Source organism: Panulirus ornatus, chromosome 9 (assembly GCF_036320965.1).
Source record: "Panulirus ornatus isolate Po-2019 chromosome 9, ASM3632096v1, whole genome shotgun sequence".
In the NCBI taxonomy this organism is placed as follows: Eukaryota; Metazoa; Arthropoda; class Malacostraca; order Decapoda; family Palinuridae; genus Panulirus; species Panulirus ornatus.
Window position 1 is genome coordinate 57,593,430 of NC_092232.1, and position 12,561 is coordinate 57,605,990.

Consider the following 12,561-nt stretch of genomic DNA (forward strand, 5'->3'; position numbering starts at 1 on the left):
GTGTGTGTGTGTGTGTGTGTGTGTGTGTGTGTGTGTGTGCGTGTGTGTGTGTGTGTGTGTGTATGTGTGCGTATGTGTGTGTGTGTGTGTGTGTGTGTGTGTGTGTGTGTAGTTGTACAAAGACTATATAAGACAGGAAAGCAGGAGTAATCTCGCGCGAGCAATGACTGCTTTAATTGTGCACGTTGTCAACAGCTGGTGGTACTAATTACCCTTGCGCTGTCTGGCTGTCTGTTTGTTGACGAAAACTTTACAGTGAGTTTTCAGTTTAAAAAAAGAAGAAAATAATCTAAAACTTGTTTTTTTATGTTTTTCCCAAGGATGAAGTATTATACGGACGACTTGAAACAAGTATGAGCAATAACATATGTAGGTAACATTAAACACAATGTTAGGGACCAAATCAAGTGGACGGTTTCATCAACAATCATGCCATATCAACCAGGACATATTTCATTCTTTAACATTAAAGCAACATATTTACATACATAACCTGTAATTGGTCCACGTAAGCCTAATGATCCTGATGAAGTAATTATGCAGATAAGAGATGATGGGAAATACTCTAACAATAATGAGCTTGAAAACAAAGTTAATTAGCATAAGTGACTCGTTAATAAGTAAGCTCAAGAATATTTTTTACTTTAATTACAAAACTGCAGGTACTGGAGAAATATGGTATGTACTTCCTGATATCTAAAACCTTCGCCTTTATCTTTGTTGAGTTTGTAGAAAAATGTGGTTGTTTGTTATCTATTTGCCTTGGATTTATCCCATCCTTGTTTTGCTGCAACATAATTTGATGTCTTACTTTGTATTTCCATAGATTATTATATTTTTGAATGTTAGTGCTTGTTCTATTGGTGTCATAAACTACATAATCTTATATAAGTATACACTTTATTCATAATTTCCATATATTATTTTCTTTGCCTTTTATCTAATAATGTAAGATGTAAAATCTATGATTTTAATCTCCTATTATACGTTAATCTGTTGTTGGATGGACAGCCAAGTCTATATGTCATTTTCTTGTATGAGAACTTCAATATTTTCTAGTTCTCTTTCTCTTTTCTTTACTTATAGTATCTTAGCCTTGCATTTTCTTCTTTGTATTTTATTGTTTTTGTGTGATATTTTCATATCACATATTACATGGGCAACATCTTTGGTTGGTTTCATCTTTGTGTTACGGGAATTTTGTTGTGTGTATATATTGTTATCCTCGTCTGGTATTTAGTTTTGTTTATTCCTTATTTTCACACTAAGTTAAGAGAAATTTCTCCCATTTACCCATTACTCACCAGTACCATCAGTTCTGCATACTAATATTAAACACAGACCACCACTACGCCATACCGTGTTGTGATGAGACCTGAGGTCAGGTTAGCCTCGCCATAATCATTGGCATAATGATTCATCTCTGATGATGATGATGCGCCACTCACTCACACTGTCCGAAAACACACTTCATTCCAAGGACTGACACAGCCACACACACACACACACACACATACACACACACACACACACACACACACACACACACACACACACACACACACACACACCAGCTTCTGAGTAATTTAAACATGGAGAAGAGAAGGCAATATGAACCTGAACATTGTGATAAAGATACTGGCTTCTGGGATCACGTTGTCTTGTGTGACGAAAACACGTTTACTTCTGACTGACGCTTCCAGAAATACTGGAGTGTGACGGTTAACATACTCTCTCTCTCTCTCTCTCTCTCTCTCTCTCTCTCTCTCTCTCTCTCTCTCTCTCTCTGTATTAGACATTCCCACCGCACTGGTGCAGGTTTAGGTTATCAACTAAGAATATGATCAATTCTTTATCAATAACAGATTATTGCCCTGGCAGGTCAGGAGGCCAAGGTCGAGTGTGTCATAACATGGTAGAGGTTCAGAATAATCTTTTAGTAACTGTACATATCTTGTGGTATCCATTAGTATTTTGTCTACACAGATATCATGATAAACTTTAAATTCAGATAGATAATATAAAACATGTACATATACACTTGTAGACATATCTATATGCATGTAAATGAGGCAGATGAATGTGTTATGTACTTAATAATGCTACTGAAAGCTTAAAGATTCCGGTAAAAAACATAACGACTGTTGTGATAAATTTCTTTTTTTTTTTTTTGTAATAAATGTGTATTGTGCTGCATTTTGTGGCCGTCACAGGGCCAAGATCGTTCAGCCAAAATCCGTTAAGGTCTGGAAGAAGTGATAAAAGGCGTTGAGAATATATATTTATTAATGGTTACAAAACACAGACTATGTTCTCCTCTTGGTGTCTAAAAGATGACCCAACACAAGACGACTACTTTAAGATCAAAGTTTCTAGACATTTAACAAATTATTTCCTATTACGTCCCTTTTCTCTCAGCATCATTTTTCTGGTTTACTTCGAAGAACTGCCATGTACTACCTAATATGATCATTCAGTATATACTTCCTGCCGCTTCCAATACTTTCTATCAGTCAAGATACTCACACTACGTACGTACGTACACTGTTCTATTATCCTTTGTACATCTTCACAACTGGCGTTTTGGACCTTATCTGAATGAGTCACATCAAATGGTTATCAAGGACACAGAATACATAACACCTGTCCACTGTTCTTGTCTTTCATCCTCTATCATTCTTACTTGCTTGCCATTATTACACGTAAGTTCACTTGGGAACTTATCGTGTTTCATTTTCTTCGTGGACTCAGTGATATATATATATATATTTCTTTCTTTCATACTATTCGCCATTTCCTGCATCAGCGAGGTAGCGTTAAGAACAGAGGACTGGGCCTTTGAGGGAAATCCTCACCTGGCCCCCTTCTCTGTTCCTTCTTTTGGAAAATTAAAAAAAAAACGAGAGGGGAGGATTTCCAGCCCCCCACTCCCTCCCCTTTTAGTCGCCTTCTACGACACGCAGGGAATACGTGGGAATATATATATATATATATATATATATATATATATATATATATATATATATATATATATATATATATATATATATATACATATATATATGCGAACTAAGAGGATATGAACGCGCACTTTCATAGAACATATAAACCTCGAACAGCCAAAATTAAACTCGGGACCCCTGTGCAACAGGCGGGAGCGTTACCGCTAGGCTATGATGGCCCCTGATAGGGAAATAACTATTCGAATACTATGTACTCGGATAAACTTTAAGGCTGGCCGGGGTGTACTGGTGATGCCTTTGACCTAAAATGTAAGTTCAAGCCCGTAGGCCGACCTTGGACATAGCTTAAATCCTTTTGTGTTCACTATAATCATCTTTATCACATCTCCTCTCCTTAATCCCTTTATCTTCACTATGCAAGGCTTATTATAATCTTCACTACAACCTCATGTTCATATGACCTTATCTTGACTAAGCTGGTTTCAAGGAAGGCTTTAGATTTTACCCGCTCACACAAACAACGTACTTACACGGGGCCCCACGAGTGTAAAACTCCCTCCTAATACAGTGCAAATACATGATTACACACACCTACACACCACCACCACTACTAACAATACACAGAGAAATAACCTTTTCGGTTGCCTTTGGATCCGCCCTTGAACGTAGTTTGGAGGATTTGGGGGATCAGGTCAATAAGGTTAAGTTCACTACAACCTCATACTTACTAAGGTGTATCTTCACTACTAGCTTATTTTCACTTAATTATATCTTCGCTATACCCTCTTCTGCACTACACCTTTATTTCTACCATGACATCATCATTGTACTCCCTGATGTTCACTAAAAGAAGTTCTTATCTTCACTACATAATCATTTTGAATAAACTTTACTCTTTAATAACCCTTATCTCTACTACATTCGTATCTTCACTACATTCTTTTCTTCACCACAACCTATCTTGACAATATCCTTATCATCACTATACTCTTCACTACACTCTCATCTTAACATCATCCTTCTGTTTACCGAACTTAGTTCAAAGTCTGACTTGAACGTAGCTTTGGAAAGTTTGTGTTCCTCATTGTGTTACCTCCTTATTATCATTGTAAAGGCAATTGTCACCACTCTCTATCTAAACCCTCATCGTCACTACACTCTCATCATTATCATTACTTCTTGATGTTCAATACAAAATCTCAACATATACATTCATCTTCACCACAGAATAATTTTCATTGCCCCTTAATCTTCATTACTCCTTGTTTCAGCTACATTCGTATCTTCCATTCATTTTTATATCTTATATTAGTTACATCTTTACAATATCTCTATATCTTCTCTGTTCCGTCTTTTGGAAAATTGAAAGTGAGAGTAAAGGATTTCCGGCCTTCTGCTCCCTCCTCTTTAAGTCGCCTTGTACGACACAGGGAATACGAGGCAAGTATACTTTCTTCCCTATCCCCAGGGATAACAGCATCTGGTGTTCCCAGACGGTCACCCATCCAAGTACTAACCAGACCCAACGTTGCTTAACTTCCCTGATCGGACGATATATATATATATATATATATATATATATATATATATATATATATATATATATATATATATATATATATATATATATATATATATATATATATCATATATATATATAAGACTGAAAACAATGAATTTCCCAAATAACAAAAATGGAAGCGCCGGGGTTTGAACCCGGGACCTCTCGCATGCCAAGCGAGCGCTCTACCACTGAGCTACGCCCCCAAGAACATATTTTGTGACATAGTATTATATGAAGCACTGAGATTACCACGGCAAAATAGTGTTTGACCGACCGTTGCCGACTAGCCGGCAAAATAACCACAGGGTAAATCTCCATGTTGCTGTCGTGTTTTCCTCTCAATTTTCCACGAAGAAATGAGTTTTAATCTTTTATTGTCGTTGCAATAGACTGGAACTATGTAATAAACTGGAACTAAGCAATAGACTGTAACCAAGCTGACCTGGTATGAGGTCAGAGCCCTCATTATCATCCCTGCTAACTACCGGAAGCAGATTAAGTCGTTCCACAACCGATGTCCGGCCCATGTTAACTCTGATGTGCCCAGCAGTTGGAGGAGGATCGCCAGAAGCTTCTGGAAGATTTCAAGGACGTCTTGGTGGACCTGACCCTTTCAGATAAGGTCGAAAACCCCAATTTATTGTGAAGATCTTTACTACAACGTTGGACGAACATACTGAATGTTGCACACATGTGATGCGGACAAAATGAAAAAAGATAGACAAAAATTATGTCTGGTGTGGGTCTCGAACCCACGACCTTGAGTTTATCAGACTCATGCTCTACCACTGAGCTAACCAGACAATAGAAAATTCGTCTGTTTCTTCAATTTGAAATAATGAAAATCTTTGCGAGGCAGCGTTAAGAAAAGAGAGATGTCTTTGACAAAATTTACTTGCTTGACTCCTTCTTCTGTTCCTCATTATCGAAAGTAAACATACTGAAGGATATATATATATATATATATATATTATATATATATATATATATATATATATATATATATATATATATATATATATATATATATATATATATATATATACATATATATATATATATATTCCCATGAGTCCACGGGGAAAATGAAACACAAAAAATTCCCAAGTGCACTTTCGTGTAATAATCACATCTTCAGGGGAGACACAAGAGAGGAATATAACAGTCAGTTGATATACATCGAAGAGACGAAGCTGGGAAGCCATTTGGTAAACATGTGATTGTCCAAAATTGTGATCCTTTCCAATATATATATATATATATATATATATATATATATATATATATATATATATATATATATATATATATATATATATATCGAAAAGGATCACAATTTTGCACGTAATCAAGTTTATTCTTATGAGTCCACGGGGAAAATAAACACGATAAGTTCCCAAGTGCACTTTCCTGTAAAACTCACATCATCAGGGGAGATACAAGAGAAAAATATAACAGTCAGTTGATATACAACGAAGAGACGGAGCGAGGATGCCATATGGTAAACATGTGATTGTCCAAGAAAGACAACAAGCGTATCATAAACTTATTATGTGGACAAGAAGGTGAATTGTTTACAAATTCTATCAACATTAAAGTTATCCAATCTGTATAGACCATCACTAATATTAAGATTATAAGTCTTTGTGTATTGAAATTTCAATGATGCCCAATTGTGTATTATATTCATCATATTATAATGCAATTGTGTCAAATAATGGAGATAAAGAATGAAAGATAAACTATGGCCATGATTTCTACCAGCTCAAGTGCATTAGATATGGTGGACAATTCAGTTTAAGTGAAGATGCCCAATTGTACATTATATGTATCATATGGGACATTTCAGTTTGTAGTGAAGATGCCTTACTTTGTATTGTATATATATTCCAAACTAATGTTGGCAAGTAGTGAAAAAAAAGAATTAGAGATCATTAAACTCTATGGCCGTGATTTCTTCCAGCTCAAGAGTAGTAGATATGGTGGGCAATTCAGTTTACGGTGAAGATTCTGTATTTTATATATCATATTGTACTCTAGGTGTTTCAAGAAGTGAAGATACAGAAGCCCTCTTTCTCAATCCTTGCACCTATCTCTTGACCTCTTGCCTCCTTCTCTTATACATCTCCCAGTCATTTGCACTATTTCCCTGCAAAACTCGTCCAAATGCCTCTCTTCTCTTTTACTAATATATATATATATATATATATATATATATATATATATATATATATATATATATATATATATATATATATATATATATATATATATTAGTAAAAGAGAAGAGAGGCATTTGGACGAGTTTTGCAGGGAAACAGTGCAAATAGCCTTTTCGGTTGGCTTTGGATCCGCCCTTGAACGTAGTTAGGAGGATTTGGGGGATCAGGTCAATAACGTTAAGCTCACTACAACCTCATGTTCACTAACGTGTATCTTCACTACTAGGTTATTTTCACTTAATTATATCTTCACTATACCCTCTTCTTCACGACTCCGTTATTTCTACCGTACCATTATCATTGTACTCCCTGATGTCCACTAGAAATAGTTCTTATCTTCACTACATACTCATTTTGAATAAACTTTACTCTTTAATAATCCTTATCTCTACTACATTCGTATCTTCACTACAACCTATCTTGACAATATCCTTATAATCACTACACTCTTCTTCACTACACTCTCATCTTAACATCATCCTTCTGTTTACCGAACTTAGTCCAAAGTCTGACTTGAACGTAGCTTTGGAAAGTTTGTGTTCCTCATTGTGTTACCTCCTTATTATCATTGTAAAGGCAATTGTCACCTCTCCCTAACTAAACCCTCATCGTCACTACACTCTCATCATTATCATTACTTCTTGATGTTCAATAGAAAATTTTAACATATACATTTATCTTCACTACAGAATAATTTTCATTGCACCTTAATCTTCATTACTCCTTGTTTCAGCTACATCCGTATCTTCCATTCATTCTTATATCTTATATTAATTACATCTTTACAATATCTTTATATCTTCTCTGTTCCGTCTTTTGGAAAATTGAAAATGAGAGTAAAGGATTTCCGGCCTTCTGCTCCCTCCCCTTTTAGTCGCCTTGTACGACACGCAGGGAATACGTGGCAAGTATACTTTCTTCCCTATCCCCAGGGATAACAGCATCTGGTGTTCCCAGACGGTCACCCATCCAAGTACTAACCAGACCCAACGTTGCTTAACTTCCCTGATCGGACGATATATATATATATATATATATATATATATATATATATATATATATATATATATATATATATATATATATATGTATATATATATATACGAGACTGAAAATGAATTTTCCACATAACAAAAATGGAGGCGCCGGGGTTTGAACCCGGGACCTCTCGCATGCCAAGCGAGTGCTCTACCACTGAGCTACGCCCCCAAGAACATATTTTGTGACATAGTATTATATAAAGCACTGAGATTACCACGGCAAAATAGTGTTTGACCGACCGTTGCCGACTAGCCGGCAAAATAACCACAGGGTAAATCTCCATGTTGCTCTCGTGTTTTCCTCTCAATTTTCCACGAAGAAATGAGTTTTACTTTTTTATTGTCGTTGCAATAGACTGGAACTAAGCAATAGACTGGAACTAAGCAATAGACTGGAACTAAGCAATAGACTGGAACTAAGCTGACCTGGTATGAGGTCAGAGCCCTCATTATCATCCCTGCTAACTACCGGAAGCAGATTAAGTCGTTCCACAACCGATGTCCGGCCCATGTTAACTCTGATGTGCCCAGCAGTTGGAGGAGGATCGCCAGAAGCTTCTGGAAGATTTCAAGGACGTCTTGGTGGACCTGACCCTTTCAGATAAGGTCGAAAACCCCAATTTATTGTGAAGATCTTCACTATAACGTTGGACGAACATACTGAATGTTGCACACATGTGATGCGGACAAAATGAAACAAGAAAAAGACAAAAATTATGTCTGGTGTGGGTCTCGAACCCACGACCTTAAGTGTGTAAGACTCACGCTCTACCACTGAGCTAACCAGACAATAGAAAAATACGTCTGTTTCTTCAATTTGAATTAATGAAAATCTTTGCGAGGCAGCGTTTAGAAAAGAGAGATGTCTTTGACGAAATTTACTTGTTTGGCTTATTCTTCTGTTCCTCATTATCGAAAGTAAACATACTGAAGGATATATATATATATATATATATATATATATATATATATATATATATATATATATATATATATATATAAATATATATATATATATATATCCCTGGGGATAGGGGATTAAGAGTACTTCCCACGTATTCCCTGCGTGTCGTAGAAGGCGACTAAAAGGGGAGGGAGCGGGGGGCTGGAAATCCTCCCCTCTGGTTTTTTTTTTTTTTTCAAAAGAAGGAACAGAGAATTGGGCTAGGTGAGGGTATTCCCTCAAAGGCCCAGTCCTCTGTTCTTAACGCTACCTCGCTAATGCGGGAAATGGCGAATAGTTTGAAAGAAAGAAAAGATATATATATATATATATATATATATATATATATATATATATATATATATATTGGAAAGGATCACAATTTTGCGCGTGATCAAGTATATTCCTATGAGTCCACGGGGAAAATGAAACATGCCACGTTCCCAAGTGCACTTTCATGTAATAACCACATCATCACGGGAGACACAAGAGAGAAATATAACAGTCAGTTGATATACAACGAAGAGACGTAGCTTGGACGCCATTTGGTAAACATGTGATTGTCCGAGACAGACAACAAGCGTATCATAAACTTATTATGTGGACAAGATGAATTCCTTACAAATTTTATCAACACTAAATTTATGCAATTTGTATAGACAATCACTTATATCAAGATTATAATTCTTTGTGCATTTAATGATAGAAGATTCAATGATATTTCTCGTGGTACTGGAGTTAGAGATTATAATGCCATCTCAGTTATTAACTCTAACTCCAGTACCACGAGAAATATCACTGAATCTTCTATTATTAAATACACAAAGAATTATAAACATTAAGGAAACATGCAACATGGCGGTCAAACTATGAGATGCACAAATGAAGTTTATGAATGGAATATCAGTGAGACGAACTAGTTGATGAATGATGAATGAAAGTGTAATAAAGTCATGATGAATGAATGAAAGTGTAATAAAGTCATGATGAATGAATGAAAGTGTAATAAAGTCACAGTTTAAAAGTACAAAATATGAATGGCAGCCAGGGAAGAGTGGCCCAGGTAAATGGAAGGGTTGAAAAGTTCGCGTTATGTGACGAATTTTGATAGATTTTGCAAGTTTCCTTTCCTATGATGGAACGTAAAAGTTTGTGCTTAGTTCTAGAGACAGAGTTCATAGGTTTATGTTTTAATGATGAACATCAAAGGATACCATTAATTTAACTGACTTTAAAAATGTTCAATTAAATGAAGCATTACATACACAAGCTGCTTTTTGGCGGAGTTAAAAATTCGCATTTTTTTGCTAATTCTAAAGTAGGTGTTAAATTGACGGACTTAAAAGTTCGAGTTTCAGCTTTAAACCTTGTGTTTGTATGACGTATCTTAGATTACTTGTTAATATAATGTAAGTGGAAGGTTTACGTTTAAAAGATGGTGTTCAAATGGTAATTAATGAATGACAGTTAAATGGATAGATTTTAAGTTGGCGTTTACGTGGGCCACTTTAAGGTTAAGGTTCGTACGTACCAGGTTGACCAGATGGCGGTAGTGTGTAGACACAGCCATACCAGGTCGTATTTATCATCATTAAAGTCACCTTCCTTACTTACTTATGGCGGCGATGAAATTCACTGGTTCTTGATTGTGCACCAATTAACCTATCAGATAATGGTACAATGTTTGCCTGGGTTGCATATATCACGTCTGTTGTTGAAACACAAGAATGCCAGGTGACTTTGGGAGTGGATGATAATGTAAAGATCAATATAAATGTGGGAAATCTTGAACCGCCATCACCAGACACAACACATGTTTGGATCTGGCGGGGGGAGGGACTTGCCTGTGACGTCACGATGCCCCGCCTCCAGCCTGGCGCCGCTCTGTGTGTGTGTGTGTGTGTGTGTGTGTGTGAGCTCATCTTTTGTGACTGTTATGTGTTTTGCCCGTTTTCTTAACCTTATGTGTATGTATCGTGTCTTTATGTTACTTGTACACACACACACACACACACACACACACACACACAGAGGCAAGCCAGGAAACTTAAAGACCAGATGGAACTCAGTGGGATATTCATCCACTGTGATAAATCCAGGTAAGAGAAGGAGAGAAGTTGTGTATACAACCACCACAATGTAAGTAACATGTAGCATCATCATCAGTAAACATACCTGGTGTTGTAAACCTCTATCATATCGCTCATTACAAGTCTTGTTATCTTCATCATAAGGGAGGATTGCTATCAATGTTGTCATCTTCTCTGAATGATATTACAGAAATGTTTGTAGAATCTACTAATAATGACACATAGATCCTTCTTGTGCTTCGATGCTTTTATTACCAGGTCGTTAATGTGATATTAACCATGAAGACACACAATGTGGTTATGGATGAGGCATGACGTGAGATGAGAGTCAGCTGGGATGATTGTAGGATGATATTAACCATGAAGACACACAATGTAGTTATGGATGAGGCATGACGTGTGATGAGAGCCAGCTGGGATGATTGTAGGATGATATTAACCATGAAGACACACAATGTGGTTATGGATGAGGCATGACGTGAGATGAGAGTCAGCTGGGATGATTGTAGGATGATATTAACCATGAAGACACACAATGTGGTTATGGATGAGGCATGACGTGAGATGAGAGTCAGCTGGGATGATTGTAGGATGATATTAACCACGGAGACACACAATGTTGTTATGGATGAGGCATGACGTGAGATGAGAGTCAGCTGGGATGATTGTAGGATGATATTAACCATGAAGACACACAATGTTGTTATGGATGAGGCATGACGTGTGATGAGAGTCAGCTGGGATGATTGTAGGATGATATTAACCACGGAGACACACAATGTTGTTATGGATGAGGCATGACGTGAGATGAGAGTCAGCTGGGATGATTGTAGGATGATATTAACCATGGAGACACACAATGTGGTTATGGATGAGGGTGACGTGTGATGAGAGCCAGCTGGGATGATTGTAGGATGATATTAACCATGAAGACACACAATGTGGTTATGGATGAGGCATGACGTGTGATGAGAGTCAGCTGGGATGATTGTAGGATGATATTAACCATGAAGACACACAATGTGGTTATGGATGAGGCATTACGTATGATGAGAGTCAGCTGGCATGATTGTAGGATGATATTAACCATGAAGACACACAATGTGGTTATGGATGAGGCATGACGTGAGATGAGAGTCAGCTGGGATGATTGTAGGATGATATTAACCATGGAGACAGACAATGTTGTTATGGATGAGGCATTACGTGAGATGAGAGTCAGCTGGGATGATTGTAGGATGATATTAACCATGAAGACACACAATGTGGTTATGGATGAGGCATGACGTGTGATGAGAGTCAGCTGGGATGATTGTAGGATGATATTAACCATGAAGACACACAATGTGGTTATGGATGAGGCATGACGTGAGATGAGAGCCAGCTGGGATGATTGTAGGATGATATTAACCATGAAGACACACAATGTGGTTATGGATGAGGCATGACGTGAGATGAGAGTCAGCTGGGATGATTGTAGGATGATATTAACCATGAAGACACACAATGTGGTTATGGATGAGGCATGACGTGTGATGAGAGTCAGCTGGGATGATTGTAGGATGATATTAACCATGAAGACACACAATGTGGTTATGGATGAGGCATGACGTGTGATGAGAGTCAGCTGGGATGATTGTAGGATGATATTAACCATGAAGACACACAATGTGGTTATGGATGAGGCATGACGTGAGATGAGAGCCAGCTGGGATGATTGTAGGATGATATTAACCATG

At 37.0% G+C, this 12,561-nt stretch overlaps 1 non-coding gene across 1 annotated transcript; it reads right to left on the reverse strand.

The window, feature by feature from the left end:
• Positions 1-5,258: 5,258 nt before the first annotated feature.
• On the reverse strand, positions 5,259-5,330 carry TRNAI-GAU (transfer RNA isoleucine (anticodon GAU)). Its single transcript has one exon. It is a non-coding gene; the product is annotated as a tRNA-Ile (tRNA).
• Between the last annotated feature and the right edge of the window lie 7,231 nt (positions 5,331-12,561).